Here is a 17,735-nt window from a genome sequence, read left to right as displayed (position 1 = left end):
TTCCAAGGATTAGCTGGTGGATTTGAACTGCTGACATTTAGGTTAGCAGCCATAGCTCTTAAAGATCGCGCCACTAGGGTTCTGGAATACAATTAATGGGGTGTGAATCTTTTACAAAGTAGGTTGTATAGGAGGAGTGCAAGTGGTTAAAAAGCTGAGTTCTCTATCATACACGATAGCAACAATAGCTAACACTCGTTTCACAAAGCACCCCCGCCTGTATGCTAAGTCTTTTCACACATTTAATCATCACAACAGTCCAATGAGGTAGGTATTATGACTACCAACCTCACGAATCAAGAAACCAAGTGTCAGAGCAACACGTCCACAGTTGCGCAGCTGATAATAAGCAAGGACTCAAGTCCAGGTCTGTCTGGTTCTGGTGCTCATGCTTTCAGCCCCTTCCTTATGGATTATGTCTCTTTAAGCTTGAAATTGACTTAGGTAATCTGGGTCTTAAACTCTCTCTCTCTGCACTTTCAGGAATATATCCTAAAGAAATAACTAGGCAGATAAGAGCAAGGCACAGTGCCTAACAGCTATAGCAGAAGCCCCGAAGAGGAAAGTAGGCATTATTATGTTTTTTTTTTTTTTCTTCCAAATATCTTGTGAAGAAAGACATGCTACAAGCACCAAGAATAAAAGTTCAAATAAATTGAATGGGTATTTATCAAGTATCATCTTTGTCTAGCACTGTGACAGTCCCTCTAAGATAAACAAAGATAGTATACCACTGTCTCATCCTTCATAATTCTCAAAGGGAGACAAGACATATACACATGGAGCAATTAGAAGACGAGTCACCAGTGTAGATAAATAAGTGTTAACATTCTGTGATAGAGGTTCTAATAGCCTTAGAGTTTTCTCTCTTCTCTTTGGTACATTAAACATGCCACAGGATAGCAGAGGAAGGAGAGGTTGATGGGACTGAAGAGATTACTGACTACTTAATGAATAAGGCAGCTGAGGTACAAAACAAGGACAGTCAGTAGGAGGCAATGAAAAGCTACCATACATCCTTGAATTGGGGAGAAACAATGAAACCAATGTTTAAAGAAGATCCATTTGGAGATAATAAGCAAGGTGTATTGACAAGAGGAGAGACTAGTATCCACAAGATCAGCTATTTATTCATTCAGCATACAAACAAATATCTGCTGATTATGGCATGTGTCAGGAGAGACGGTGTGAAGAAGAAAGATTGGGTGTCTGCTCTCATGCAGCTTTCATTCCAGAAGTGGGGAGACAGAGAAATTGGAAGGTGAGTTAGAAAAGTAGGTAGAAAGGTAGGTAGTAAAAAACAATTAGGCAGACAACTAAATAAATCAAGTAATGATAATTTCTCTGTAGATAATTGAGACAGGGAGAAGTAATATGGACTGGATGGCTATTTAATATTGATTTAGAAGGGAAGAAATTTCCTTAGGTAATTGATGATCTGAATGACAGAAGCCAGCACTACGATGATTAGGAAAAGGGAAATCCCAGGAGACAGAACTGCTACAGCTGATCCTCTGATCCTCTAAGTAGGAATAAGCTTAGGACAGCTGAGAAACATCCAGTGTGGTTCATGTGTTGTGGGTGAAAGGCAAATACAGGAGATGAAGTCAGAGAAGCATGCAGGGTCAGATCAAGTGGACCTTTGTAAACCCAAGTGAAAAACTGGGATTTTATTCTAAGTGTCATAGGGAGCTATTAGAAGGTTCTCAGCAAAGAAGTGGCCTGAACGAACACATCATAAAAAAAGAACTATTTTGGTAATCTAACAGAGAATGGACCGGGGAAACCAGGTGGAAGTAGTGCAGAAATGGTGATGGCTTGGATTGAAAAAAAAAAAAACCCATTGCTGTCAAGTCGATTCCAACTTATAGCAACCCCACAGGACAGAGTAGAACTGCACCATGGGTATCCAAGGAGTGACTGGTGGATTCAAACTGCCTACTTTTCAATCAGCACCTGAGCTCTTAACCACTGTACCACCATGGCTCTGGTGGCTTAGATTAAAAAAAAAAAAATTAGGTATAAATGGAGGAGGGTAGATTCAAGATGTTTTCCAAGTAAACTTGACAAGGCTTGCTGATGGATTGGATATGGGGGATGAGGAAAAAGAAGGATAAAAGATATCTTCTAGATATTTCCTGTAGCAAGGAATATAGGAAAGACTATGGCAGGACCAAGTTTTAGGAGGAAAATCAAGAGCTCTCTTTATCTTTCTCCAAAGTACTTACTATCACTTAATATTCTCAGTTTAAGCCATTTATTTGTGTATTATCCTTCTCTTCTCATTAGAAGTGTAAGCTCGTTCAGAAGCATGTTTTGTTCACGGTGGTATCCCAAGTGCCTAGAACAGTGCTGGGCACAAGGTAGTACTTCAGACATTCGTTGAATGCTAGGTGTTTATGCCAGAAACCTCAGTCATCCTCTGTACTCCCCTTGTAGTCAATCTACGATTAATTTCTATCATCTCTACCTCAAAATATATCTCGAGTTTGTCCAAGTTCTCCAGAACCGCCCTAATCCAAGTGGCCATCATCTTACCTAGACCAGTGCTTCTCAAACTTTAACGTGCAAATGAATTACCTCTGGGATCTTGTGAAAATACGGATTGATCAGTAAGTCTGGTTTCAAGTCTGAGACTCTGCATTCTAACAAGTTCCCTGGTGACGCCGATGCTGCTGGTCCAGAGACTGTACTTCAAGTAGCAATAACCTAGATGACTGCAGTAGTCTTGCAACTGATCTCCCTACACTCTTGGATTTCTTGACTTATTTTCTGCATTGCAGTCTGAATTATCTCCTTAACAGATAAATTAGATCATGTCACTTTTCTGTTCAAACCTATTCAATAGCTTCTCACTACATTTAGAAAAAAATTGAAAATCGTTCCGATGGCCTATAAGGCTCTACATGAGCTAGCCTCTGCTCATCCCTCCAGCCCACCCGTACCACTCTACTCCTCCTGAATGGTGTTCCAGCCACACTCCTCTTCCCTGAGTCAGAGGTTCCCAGCTCTTTCCCTCCTCAGCACCTTTGCACATGCCTAAACCTCCCTCCCCTTGGAGAACTCTTCTCCCACTCATGATCCCATCAATTCTCATTCATCCTCAGGTCTCAGTTCACTTTTTCAGAGAGAAGTTTTCCGAACTCCCAACTGGAACCCTGGTGGCACAGTCGTTAAGAGCTTGGCTGCTAACCAAAGGGATGGCAGTTGGAATCCATCAGCTGCTCCTTGGAAACTCTATAGACCAATTCTACTCTGTCCTATAGGATCGCTATGAGTCAGAATTGACTTGATAGCAATGGTTTTTTTTTTTTTTTTTGGTTACTCTATGTCAAGTTTCCCCTGCTGTCTCCCATGTTGTTGTTGTTAGGTGCCCTTGAGTCAGTTCCAACTCATAGCAACCCCATGTACAACAGAAGAAACACTGCCTGATCCTGTGCCACCTTCACAATCGTTGTTATGCCTGAGCCCATTGTTGCAGCCATTATGTCAATCCATCTCATTGAGTGTCTTCCTCTTTTCTGCTGACCCTCTACCTTACCAAGCATGATGTCCTTGTCCAGGGACTGATTCCTCCTGATAACACTGTCTCCCATACAAGCCTATATTTTTCCTTCTTAAGCATAAATATATTCACATGTGTGATGACTTATTTAATGTCTCTCCTGTGCACTGTTCAATGAACTCTAAATGCCATGGGGGCAGGGATGATGCCTGTTTCACAGTACAGTGCCTGACACAAAAAAGGCATTCAATAAATACCAGTCAAATGAATGAACAGCTGCACAGCATTCGGGAAGTACTGAAAAGGGTAAAATAACAAATTGTGATCGTGCTCATAAGGATACTGAATAATGGAAACTGTGATGAGCTATGGACTTGCAAACTTATGGACTGGACAAGTTTTTCAAATAATCCAATTTGTACATTTCACCTACAGACGCTTCAAGGTTATCAGAGCCCACTGTCAAACTGACAAATTTACTAAAGAACAATGAATCATTTCATCTTCTAGGATCTTTTCAACATCTAACTGGATTTCTCCCAAAATAGTTTCAAGCCTACCTCAGGAGCACAAAGAAGGAAAGTCACATTTGTACATTTGCATGCAATTACAACAATAGCATACTGCAATAAACATGAAATTTGAAATAAATGCAGATGAGTGAAGTACGAATGTTAATATTTAAGCGCTGTCAAATTAAATTCGGCAATTCTAGAGAAAAGCGAGTAGCATAAATGTAGTGTCACGTCACATATACAAAGGGTTTCCTGAAAGAAACAAATTATGAAAAGCTACTGTTAGGGAAATTCCTGCTCCTGGGAGCCCCACCTTCAAAGTTACTGAATCAGCAGTGCTTTTTCAAACTCCTGAGCACACCACTGTTTTAGGAGCTTACAAGCTCCATAACTGTAGGATGAGACGCTGAGTCCCCAGCTGCCACTAAGGAGTGCTTTTGGTGTGTGTTCTTTAAATGTTACGGTCTCTAGACCTCCCACCTCAGCTGTCTCCTTGCTCTATATATTCTCTCTGGGAAATCTCACCCACTTGTAAGACTTCAGACATCATATGTGGCTCACACTTCTTTCCTAAGCTCCAGTCGAGGTTCCCTATTCCTATAATTGCCAGCTGGACATCGCCAGACGTTCACACTGAACTCCTTGTGCTTCCACCCAACTCTACTCTTCTTTCTTTTAACCTCAATATAACAGTATTGCCGTTACCCAGCTTCCCAAAGTAAGAACCTTGAAGAACTTCTGGCTCCTCCATTTCTCCCTCTGACTTCATTCAAAAGGTCACTAGTGTATCTGTAGACCCTACCTGTAAAGCTTTTGTTTTTTTTCTTCCCTTCCGTTCCGTCTTCCTTCCCTCCCTTTCTCCTTGGTTTCATTCATCAAGTATTTTAGCACTTAATGTTACTGGAAGGTCCCTAGGTGATGAAAGTGGTTTATGCTTGACTGCTAACCTAAAGGTTGGTGGTTTGAACCCACCGAGGGGTACTTCAGGAAAAAAAGTCTAGCAATTTGCTTCTGTTAAGATTAAAAAAAAAAAAAAAAACCTCACTGTGCTTGAGTCGATTCTAACTCATAGCAACCCTATAGAACAGAGTAGAATTGCCTCATAGGGTTTCCAAAGAGCAGCTAGTGGATTCAAACTGCCGACCTTTTGGTTAGCAGCCATAGCTCTTAATCACTGCACCACCAGGGCTCCCGTTAAGATTACAGCCAAGAAAATCTTACGGATCTCAGTTCTACTCTGTAACACGTGGGGCTGCCGTCAGTCAGAATCGACTGACAGCAACTAACAACAACATTACAGGAACTAAGTTAGCTGAGCAGGATTTCAATGGTAAATAAGATAGGTACAGCCCCTGGCCACAGTCACAGCTTATAATCTAATAGGAAATACAGACAATTAAGCAAATATAATAGGTACATATGTGATGAGTGTTATGCTATGGAGCATTCAGCATGCTTGGAGACTTAACCTAAGGGCTGAGGAAGGCCTACTGCCCAGAGTGACGTTTGCGATATAAGAATTAAAGAGGTAAAGGGAAGGAAGAGTGTTCCAGGTAGAGAGAACAGTATGTGTAAAGACTTGGATGTAATAGTGAGCAGGAGAGCTGGAAATGTCTGCAAGAAGTCAAAGGCTAGAGCGGCATTGAGGAAGGGCACGGTAAGAACAGGTCTAGGAAGACAGGCAGGGTCTAGCTCTACGAAGCCTTGGAAGCCATGTAATAGAGATTGGACTATTTCCTAAAAGCACTTAGAAGTCACTGAAGTAGAGGAGTAACAGTATCAGATTTTCATTTTTGGAAACTCACTCTGGTGGAATGGACTGGTGGAGAGAAGAAGGAAAGCAGTTTGGAAACTCCTTTATAAATTCAGGCAGTAGATGATTAGGCAGGTGGCCTAATCTCGGGGGCAGAGAGAAGTGGATGGATTTAAGAGATACTTAGAAAAAAGAACTAATGGACTTGGTGGTGAACTGGTTGTGGAGGATGAAGGAGATGAAGTAAAAGTTCTGCCTTGGGCAACAGGGTGGAATATGGTGCCTTTTACTGGGTAAGAAATAGGGGAAGTGAAGTGAATTTTCTAGGTTGGGAAGGGAGGGAGGTTTAGTTTTTTAAAAGGCAGTTTCATCTTGGAAATGTTTACTTTGAAATGCCCATTTCCCATATCTCCTCTGTCGTCTCCCACTCACTGTCATTACTCCACGCAGCTAGCCAGCTTTCCCCAGACTCCTGGAAAGGACCCTATTTGGTCTCCCACCTTCAGGCCAATCCACAACTGGTTTAGTTATTTTTCTAAAACAGAGATCTCATCAGGTCACTCCGGACTTCATTTTTAAAGCTGTGATAGTTGCTTTGAGGAAATGCTAGAAGCCTAACCTAGGAAAGAATTTCTGTAAATATCCTGAGAAAATGAAACAGTTATAGTTATTTGTTCTTTCAATCATAATTTTCCCCTGGAACAGAAAATCCTCCAGATTACTTTAACTGAATGGATACATAAATAGTGTCTTATTTTTCCACTATAAAAGTTATACATACTCATTTTTCTCACTAGAAATTTTAGAACACAAAACATTACCCAAAGTGCAAATGCTCAAAAAAAAAAAAAAAAAAAGATCTGCTACCATTTTGGTTTTGTCCCTGTGCATACTTATCCTTACTTACTGGCCATTATTGTATACATACAATTTGTATCTTTCAATAAAAATTAAAATAAAATAATTTTGTATTAGTTTTAACTCTTATCATGGATAATTTTTAATGAGTGAAAATAAAAAAGGGGAGAAGGAATGCGAGATCCTCAAAAATACAAATTATCTCGCGAGAATGGTGCTTACATTTATCATTACTGTTCTGTCCCACTGTGTTCTTCATGACAATGTACTGGAAAGAAGGACCTTCATAGTGAGAGGAGTCAGAGGCCTTTAATTGGATGGTTAGGAGAAGAAGTAGGGGATATGTAAAATCCTACAACCAGGAATCAAACTGAGGACAGGAAAGAAACATGCTTCCAGTTTCTATGAGATAAAAGATCAGGGACCAAGACTTTTAAGAACACTGAAGGATTCTGGAACTCCTATAACTTCCTCAGGTTTATAATTTTAATTACCCTGTTTTTTCAGAGTGATTTGTTTTTAAAGAAAAAGGGCCCTGGGCTTATCTTCCTGGACAAGAAGAAAATAAAGAACTTAAGAAACTTCTTCCATATTCAGTCAAAGGGGAAACAAACCAAACCAATCCCACTGCCACTGAGTCGATTCTGACTCATAGCAACCTTACAGGACAGAGTAAAAGTGCCCTATAGGGTTTCCAAGGCTATAATCCTTACAGAAGCAGAGTGCCATATCTTTCCTGCAGAGTGGCTCGTGGGTTTGAACCGCCAACCTGTGGTTAGCAGCCAAGTGTTTAACCACTGAGCAACCAGGGCTCCTCAGTCGAGGAGAAGGAAAACCCCAACCACTAGAGTAGGAAATAAAAGGGCTAAAGAGGAATGAAAGCAAGGAGAAAATTAGTCTAGAAATAGGATTTGAGCTATGAGTGATGGCCCTGGGACTTAACTATCGAAGGATCAGCAACTGAAGCAACTGAACTGTTGAAGGATCCCCTCAATAGCAAATAAACTCCCATGCTTGCAGCCCTCTACAAGTCTCACTCCAACAGGTTCCTGACAGCCAGCTGCCCTTTTTCTCTGAAGTTTTGCCTACAGAGCCCTATGGTGGAGGTGTACCAGTCCTTTTAGTACAGTACAAGATCACCTTAATCCTCGGGCCAGCCCTGTGAGTGGGAGGGAATGTACCCATTTGGGGGGGGGGGCAAACTTAAATTCTAAGGAGTTAAGAAAGAATCTTGCACCAGTGAGATTTTGAAGGCAAATCTGTCTGACTCAGATGGGGCTGTTTTCTATTTTGCCCTGTTGCACAACAGAACGTCAGGAGGTGGCCACCCTGAACTGATTTGCATGAGGGTTTATGGAGTCAGGGATCTGTCATTCCAGGGTTATCCCATCTCCTAAAACCCGCATCTGGGACCTCCCTGCATGGTATCTAAGGTTTGGGAGAGAAAACCAGTGAGGAAGTCAAGCAGCATCTTTTCTTCTGTAGTAATTTTTAAACGGGTTCCAGGTGAGTGTTTGCCACTGCCAACGTCCAACTTTCCTTCCTGCTCTGAAATACCTTTACTTTGGGCATTCCTTCCAGTTCCAGTTGAACAGAGTTGGTTCAATGTGTATAATATTCAGAGACGTCCTTTGTAACGTATCTTTGTTCCCTTGTAGAAAAGCTGCTCTTTGAATACAACAGACATATACCAACCACAGTTAAATACAGAAACCAATACTGCAGAAAATCAGAAGTAAACTGCAGCTGGTTTTTATTTTCAGCTTTAAATTTTTCATCAAATATTTAACCTCCTACCTCTTTCCTTAAAATGCCTCAAAGTATACTAGATCAGAGGCTAAGAGATTTAGGCTATAATCCTTGCTTAATCCCTCTCAGATGGAGTCAAGATTGGTTCATCCAAAGAGAGGGGCCAGACCAGCTGGTTTCTAAGAACTTACACTCTGATATTATTTAATCCTTTCACAAACTAAGAGATGCTATTATATGAGCACTAGAAATTTTCTATTTTCCAAATTCTCTCAATGAACACGCATAACTTATGTAACCAAAAAAAAAAAATCATGAAAGCTCAATAGTAAATAATACTAAATATTCGCAAGGAGCATTAACAGAGTAAAAAAAGACCCAGAAGTCAGAGGAGAAGGCATACATTTCAATGGCACTAAAAGCTTGCATGACTTGTAAAACACACTTACTTAACAAAGCTTCCTGTCGAAGTCATAGCCTCCTTTTCAAACAGGAATAATAAAAATCTACATCCTGCAATTTGAAATGCTGCATTGCTATAAATGGCACAGACATGCTTTTGGGTAGTTTGGTCAGCCATTAAGGTACGACCGCAGCAGCCATGACAAATATTGTACAGAAGAAAAAAAAATCAATGTGTCTGCAGGAAAAAAAAAAAAAAAAGATTCAAAATAAATATGAAAGTAGTCACTAACAAATACTGGATGGACAAACAAAATTGGTAGAGAGAATGTGGCAGAATGGCAAAAAATTTCCAGACTATAATTCAGGCAACTTCATAGGGAGGGGTTTGATAAGGAACAAATAATAATATAAAATAAAGATGAATGTTACTATATTTGACAAAACCAAGTATTTCACAGCCTGGGACCTCCAGCATGCTTAGTTATCAAATTCCCTGCTGCCACTCCCAGCTGGGGACACAGGCAAGCAAGATTCTGGACAAACTGTTCAGTCTCTTTACAGATATTAGACAATTATGCTGGCATAGCAACATGGGATATTTCCAATGGTGCACAGTAGCAGACTGCCAGGGCTCAGCTCAAATTATTAATTAGCAAAATTCACACCTTCTTTAATTTTGGCAATAAAATATTCACAGTATCTCAATATTAAATAATTCAACAAATATTTACTAAACCCGTACCAGGGGAAAAACTAAGTCCCTGATACCGGCAAGCTTATAATTAATAGATAGGATAAGATACAAAGAATTATTTAATAATAAGTAACAAAGCGTTCTGCTTAAAAAACCAAACTCATTGTTGTCCAATCGATTCCAACTCATATTGACCGCATAGGACAGAGGAGAACTGTCCCGTAGGGTTTCCAGGGAGTGGCTGGTGGACTTGAACCGCCAACCTTTCGGTTAGCAGCCTAGTTCTTAAAACACTGCACCACCAGGGCTCCCAGCTTAGTGAGCATTAAATACATGCTTACTGATTTTCTTAAGCACATAAGACATGTTAAAACCAAATGCTATAAAAATTCAGAAAAGAAAGCAGTTATTTCTAGCCCGGAAAAATGGATATGATTTAATGTCCTTGTATAAATAAATCAAGGAATTAAGTTGGTTTAATAAAATTAATCTAGAAAACACATCCTCAATAAAAGTTCAATATTGGTACAATTCTAAATAAAATATTTATATTCCTGAAAATGGGTCAACACTCTTGGACAAAAAATAAAGAAGAGCATATCTGATCTCTTTCAAAGAGACTTAGGAGGTACCACAACTAAATAGAATGGCCAGGCTTTGTTTAGATGCTGACTGGAACAAACCACTTGTAAAATGATACTTTTGAGATAATCAAGAAGTGAAAGCAGATGGGGTACCAGATTATATTAAAGCATTACTGTTAATTTGTTACGTGTAATAATGGAATTGTGCTTATGTTAGAGATAGCGAGAAGTCCATAAAGATTATATGATATGTACTAAAAATGACATGCAAAAAAATGTTTGGGAGAAGAGATGAAGCAAAATGGACAAAATACTGATAATTGTTAAAGCTGCGTGAGGGGTACAGGGAGTTCATTATATATTCTATTTTTTATAGAGCATGTAACTTTTTTTATAATAAAAATTTTAAAATGTCCTGTACTTTGTATGTACAGCAGGCTCTCACCTTTTATAAACACTCAGCAAGTTAGTTATTTTATTATTATTGTTATTTCTATTTATTATATTATAAATAATATTATCATTATATTATTATTTCTGCTACTACTACTAGTATAAGAATTAGTGCGGTATGGTGAAAAAACAATGAGCTTTTTCAGTCTAAGACCTAAATGCCATTAGCTAGCTATGTGATCTTGTAAATATTTTAACCTTTTTGAGCCTCAGTTGTAAAATGTAAAAAGTAAAAATATTTACCTCAAAAGAGTTATTGTAGAGCTAAATGAGATGATATAAAAGTATGCTGAAAATGTAAAACGTACAAATATTACCATCGTTAATCCTAATTCATAAAAAATTTATAATTCAATTGTAGATTAAATCAAACACATATCATAACAACCTTAAAAGAGAAATGAATCATAACAAGGAGAAAATACTATAAAAGTCTGAAGGAAAACAAGATCACTTCTCTTTAGGAGAACCTAAGAAAGGCTGCATAGAGAAGAAACCATCTGCACTCTTGACTACCAGCAGAATATGCATAGGCAAGATGAGGGTGGCACTAGATGAAGCAAACAACAGGAGCAAAGGTGGGACAGCAGAAGTGTGTGGTACCCAGGCAGAGTAAGAACCTGCACTTTGGAAGAACTAGAGTTATAAATGGAGTTTGGAGCCAAGTCATAGGTGGTTTTGAGCATCTCTCCTCAAAGGGGATTTTAAGAGATGCTTCTTAAGATTTTTTTTTTTCTTAAGATTTCTCTTTCTGTTGAGAGATCAGACATTCCCATGAAATTGAAAAAGAGAACCTAAAGATTTAATATCGTAAAAGCATGAAGAACATGAGAGTCAAGATAGAGGAAGCATTCTACACGAAAATCAGCCAGAGCTCACTTTTTATTTGATAATAAAGAAATAATGTATCAGAATGTTGGTAAAGGCAAAAAATATGGGCTATAGAAGGAAAACTTGACATTAAAAATTTCACCAAACTGCTATTATTTGGTAAAATGATACAAAGGAAGAAAAAAAAAAAAGGTAAATAAACCCTGGCAAGTGTTTTACTGGACTATAATCATTTAGAAGTGATTACGAATTTTTGCTTGTCATTAAATATAAATTTTGGTGACTTGCTGTGCAAATTTGTCTAATATCAGAAACTAAACAATATAATTAAATGAAGAAAACACTGCATGTTTAAGAAGAATTTTTACGTAAAGGTTCCTGAGTATTTTAAAACACCACATTGCTAAAATAAAATTCCCTACAATTAATCTGATAAAATTCAACTGCCTTACAAAACTCATGTATTTCTTTTATTACTTAAACTTGACTTTTATTTTTTATCTTTTAAAATTTTTATTTTGTTGTTGCTCAAAATTCATATATTCTGATTTTAAAACAGAAGTTTATTCTCAAGGACTTTATGAAACACAAAGAATTGACACAATTACAGGCTGATTCTACAACTCAAAGTTTTCACAGTAAGTATTTTATATGCCAAGTGGAATGCAGCCATACTAGTCAAAAGCAAAGCAATTATGGGAAGGAAGAGAAGGCAGGGAGCTTATTCTGGAGATAGAGCCAGGGCAGAAAAAGCATCACTGGCTAGAAAATAAATAGCCATTTCTCTTTTTTTCTCTCTCTGGAAAGCTAAAATAAACAGAAAGTCATGCTATGATTAAAAAAAAAACAAACCATGAAAGTCCTAATTGTGTGAAAGGTGCACATGATTTTATAATTACAGCACGGAGAAAATAACACATGTCACAGCACACTGAAGTGGTTCTACAATATGCAGCAGATGCTAAGTGACCACCAAACACCTATCACTTCAGGGTACCCTAGCCCTTTTGGCTGAAGGCAGCAATTCTGCTTCACTTTGCCTATGTGCTGTGCCATAAAATTCCTCATAGGAAATAAGATTAAAAAAAAATTTTTTTTTTTAATTTCACCAAAATAAGATATGTGCTACTTTATTTTGATAAGTGCTATTTATGGGACTGTTTATAAGTTTCCCAGCAGATGTGAAATCTGACATAATCCAGATCCTTAGAAAAAATAATATCTGGAAGGAAAAGGTGGGGCTGAGCTTAATGAAGACGATAAACCTTGAGATATCTCAAAATCAAGTTATCCCCTTAAATTTCCTCATCATAAAAGCTGTCACTAGTAACAGAATAACCTGCCAAAGCATTTCTACATTTACAATGTTAACTGCTAGAAAGTTTCTTCATGGACTTCAGCCAGTCGCTAGTTTGCAAACAGAAGGCTGGGTGGACTGTATCCACAGAGGCAGTTTGTTGGAAGAGCATTCATTCCAAATTTATTGTATAATCATACCAACCCACTGCAGATATCTCTGTCAGTATTTAATCCTCAAACCTTCATTCCATAGTGATTTTTTTTTTTTGAACAGTCATCATTTAATACTTTAGAAAGAGAACAAGAAAGTAAGGAGCCTGATCAACTGCTTCAAACGGTTCACTTGGTTTGAAAATAGACCAAATGATTAAAATAGGCATTTTCCCAGATGGCTGTCACTTTGCATTTGGGTGAAACTACCAGTGAAGCTACCCGTGAGAGTCAGAGCTGGCAGTCCCAACCTACCCCTTGTACCTCGCTCGCTTGTCTTTTTCTTTTCTCCATTGCTTTGTGTCACAAAATGGAAATAAGGTGAGAAGAGACATAAAAACTAAGAGGTACCAAAATACTGCTGATAAACAAAGCAGGGCATTTTCAAAGGTACTGAAAAGGAACCTGAGTCACTGTGATCTCAAGAATATACACATTTTAGGACAAGGGCCATTCCTCTCCCACAGGATCAGGCTCTGAGGAAAACTCAGGGAAAGAGAACATATAATCTCAGTACCAATCCACTCCAAAGCACATTGCTGTGGGTGCTTGCTCTGCATTCACAAATACTGGAGGTGGCTTTGTTCTCCCTCATACATATCAGATGGAACCCATAGAATCTAACAATAGAATCTTGCTCAGAACTTAACATAGACATTAGCTTGCTTTTTAAAATTTTTTATTGCAATGAAATATATGTAACAAAACATTTGAACCACTTCTACATGTACAATTCAGTGACAAGAGCTACATCCACCATGTTATGCAATAATCATCGTTTCTATATTGTTCATTGCCCTTAACAGAAAGAGTACCGCTTCAGCAACTCCCTCTCATTTCCCTCTCCCACCCACCCCAGGTAACCGCTAATAAACTGTGGAAGACATCAGCTTTTGAAAACATATTTGAAAGAAACTGAAGTCAATTAAGTTATTTAAAAAGTTATATTTAGACTTTAACCAGTCATCTTGGTCCAATTTTCACTTCCTGCCCTGGTAAACATAAGCTTGGGCAAAGTTATACATCATTTAATTAGCTAAATACTAATTAGCATTTAATTAGTATTAGAAAATTTTAGGTAATTAGTATTTCATTATTGTGTCTTGGTGATAATGCTGCCAAGTCTCTGATCCTATCAGTATATAACCATACCCAGGCCAATGAACCACATAACTATTTACTCTCTAGAATGGGCAGTCCCTAGAGTCTACCTAGTTCATTTGTTTCGTTCACAGTTGCAAGTATACAGAAGAGGAAACTTAGTCAATCTGTCTTAGGATCTCCTGAAAATAATCCAACCAAGTCTAAATTTTAAATTCATATTACATCTAAATCATTTCGATCATGCCTTAGGAATTATTCTAACTAGTCCTCTAATACAGAGCCCTGGTGGCCCAGGGGTTAAGTCCTTGGCTGCCAACTGAAAGGTCGGCAATTCGAACACACTAGCCATTCCATGAGAGAACTATGTGCAAGTATGATTCCGTAAAGACCACAGCCTCAAAAACCCTAAGGGGCAGTTCTGCTCTGTCTCATAGGGTCACTACGAGTCAGAATCAACTCTACAGCACCTAACAACAAATCTTCTAATAGGGTAAATTTGGGTGGCACAAATGATTAAGCGCTCGACTACTTGCAGTTTGAACCCACCCGTGGGCACCTTGGAAGACAGCACTGGCAGTCTACTTCCAAATAGTCACAGCCTTGAAAACCCCATGGAGTACAGCTCAATTCTGACACACATGGGGTTACTAAGAGCTATAATCAATCCTATGGCAACTAATGACAACAACAATCCTCTAATAACCAGTAATTTATTCAGCAAATATATGGTGAATGCTTACTACATGCAAGGCATCAGGGAGGATGCAAAAATTACACACACACTCTTCTCAGGGGCTTTTAGTAGACAGATCACAGGTAGACACTTAAGTCTAACAGGGCCAAGAGAAAGCTATAAATGATCTGTTTGGCTGCTAACCAAAAGGTCAGCAGTTCAAATCCACCAGACACTCCTTGGAAACCCTAGAGGCAGTTCTACTCTGTCCTACAGGGTCACTGTGAGCTGGAATCAACTCAACACAATGGGTTTGGCTTTTTGTTGTTGTTGTTGTTATAAATAGTTCAGAGAAGGGATCAACCTCTGGGCTGAAGTGGTCTGGAAAGGCTTTATTAAAGAAGCGCCTTGGAAAACACCCATTTCAATTCTATCATTTTACAGATAAGAAAAAGAAAAGAAGGAAAATTCTTGGGAGAAGGAATAGCAATTTACCAATATCACATACAGAATTGAAAAACGTAGTGGCATAGACTGAATTATGTCTCCCTAAAAATGTGTGTATTAACTTGGTTAGGCCATGATTCCCAGTATTCTGTGGTTGTCCTCCACTTCGTGATTGTAATTTTATGTTAAAGACGATTAGGGTGGGATTGTAACACCCTTACCCAGGTCACATTCCTGACCCAACATAAAGAGAGTTTCCCTGGGGTGTGGCCTGCACCACTTTTTCTCTCTCAAGAGATAAAAAAGGAAGGGAAGCAAGCAGAGAGTTGGGGGCCTCATACCACCAAGAAAGTAGTACCGCCTGGAGCAGAGCACATCCTTTGGACCTGAGGTTCCTGTGCTGAGATGCTCCCAGACCAAGGGAAGACGGATGCATCACAAGGACTTTCCTTCAGAGCCCACAGAGAAAGAAAGCCTTCCCTTGGGGCCGGCGCCCTGAATTCGGACTTCTAACCTACTGGACTGTGAGAGAATAAACTTCTCTTTGTTAAAGCTATCCACTGTGGTATTTCTGTTACAGCAGCACTAGATGACTAAGACAACTGGAGAAGAAGGCAGGACTCCGGCTTCCCAGCTTACTTCTCTCCTGCGACACCTACCAATTACCACTCCAAGACTGAATGGATTTCAAAGGGTAAAGACAGGGAAATGAGAGCACACTGGCCATGTGGCAAAGATCAGAAGCTGCAATAAAACACACAGAGGGTTTGTTTGGGGAACAGAGTGTTGAATTTAGCCCAAGATGAGAGTTTGAGAGGACAACTAAGGCACTGGGCTGAAAGCAGGGTGGGATGAGACGATGGAGAGCATCAAATGACAGAGAGTCTAGAGAGACTCTTTCACTAGATAATTTAAAGGACACAGGTGGCAGAATCTAAAATCTAAAAGTTCCTTCAACATTGGTATTGTATGATGCTGACTGTTCTAGAGGTTTATAATCAAAGAACAGAAAACCCTTCTGCTATAAAAAAGGCCCTCTGTAAGTATCAAACTCACATTGAATGCAATGTCTTTGTCTTCCCATTCTCCAATGGGAAGGGTGGCAGAACAGGTGTAAAAGCAGGCAAGACACTGTGACAGGCTGACTGTAGTTAGAGTCTGCGATACCACTGACAGACAGAAGCTTGTGATACCCCACATCTTCTGTCTCCCCTTCCTGAGGATCTTCAACCTACAGCCTCCGTGCACTTGGTTCCTGAGCCAATCCTGGCCAAGCTTGAAAGTCAGCAGGATCTCCCGTCCTCACCAGATGCTGGGGTCCGACCATGTACCTACAGCGCTTTAGCTGCTCTTCCCCTCACCCACCCATTCCATTGCCCAATCTTCTCTCTGCCTTAGTGTCTTGTTCCCTTCTCTGGACAGGAAACAGACTGGAGGTGGCATACTAGATGTCACAGCACCATTTGTATAGCACTCTAGAGTAATTTCAAAGGACTTTCACAGCCTCTTTTTCACTTATCATAAAGCAGAAGCAAAGGTTTGTCTCATCCATTCCCTCACTCTGCACAGTTCCCCACAACCTCCCAGAGGTTAACTATACCCCTTGTCTCTCTGGTCACTGGCTAGGCTCCAGTTTTAACCTGGACTGAAACCCTGACTCTATACCTACTTGACTGTGAGTACTGCCCTTGCCAAGAAACTCCTAATGCATCCCACCCACTAAACCCCTGGGACATCAGTGCCATCTGGGATATTTCAAGGACACTTAGACATTACAACTTGACTTTTAGGGATCTTCCTTTTAAGGCTGCTTCTGAGCAAAATTATTCAAGCCCCAGCTCTGTATATCCTTGGTCTATTCTCTTCTGCTGGTCTGCTGGTACCTGAGATGCCAGCAGATTCTGTGGTTAAGGCCATTCAGGAGATGGTAGGAGTTATATAAATGACACACTAAGTATACCAGGGTTTAACTACTTATGTAAAGTTTGTGAAGCACTCTGAGCTACATAAGACTTAAAAGTCCACGTAGTTATCATTCTTCAAAGTAGGACGAGAACTTGTATTCCTGGGTGTCAGTATCATAGCCCAAATACTGGACTGTTAATCCATCTTCATCCTCCTACTCTGGTATGTAGATTCATCAGGACAAATAATTTTTCAGTAAAGGAAAGTCGGTAGAACTTTCCAAATAGTGAGGAAAAGGCCATAATTTATTATTCTTTTTTATTCTTCTTTTAAAACAATGAAATAAGAGAATATTAAAATACCTTTTAAACTGCACAGTGAGACACACGTTTTCTTTTTAGCTGGCGGCACAGGGAATTTCATACGAGCCAGGCCCTGTGTAAAGTGCTTTCCATGCATTATCTCATTTGATGTTTATATTAGGCCTATACGGTGCACGCTGTTTTTATTCCCAAGCTAGACATCATGAAAGTGAGCTAAGATAAGCAATTTGCCCAAAGTCACACAGCCAGATGTGAAGAAGTTGCTATCTGAACTCAGGCAGCTAACTTCCAAGTCTGTGCTCAACTACTAAACCTTACAACTGATCCACTGTTATTAAAAAAGAAAAGGAAAATCAGTATTTAAAATGCTAAGTTTGACAGGCACTAAATACACAAAGATAATGTATCACTTTTACAAGTAAAAAAA

At 39.3% G+C, this 17,735-nt stretch overlaps 1 protein-coding gene across 2 annotated transcripts in view; it reads right to left on the bottom strand.

The window, feature by feature from the left end:
- Positions 1–17,735, bottom strand: part of VWA8 (von Willebrand factor A domain containing 8) — a 481,697-nt gene that overhangs the window by 242,876 nt on the left and 221,086 nt on the right. The window lies entirely within an intron of this gene.

This window comes from Elephas maximus, chromosome 14, assembly GCF_024166365.1.
Source record: "Elephas maximus indicus isolate mEleMax1 chromosome 14, mEleMax1 primary haplotype, whole genome shotgun sequence".
Taxonomy (NCBI): domain Eukaryota; kingdom Metazoa; phylum Chordata; class Mammalia; order Proboscidea; family Elephantidae; genus Elephas; species Elephas maximus.
The sequence above is the reverse complement of the archived record's forward strand: the minus strand, read 5'-3'. Positions and strand labels throughout refer to the sequence as shown.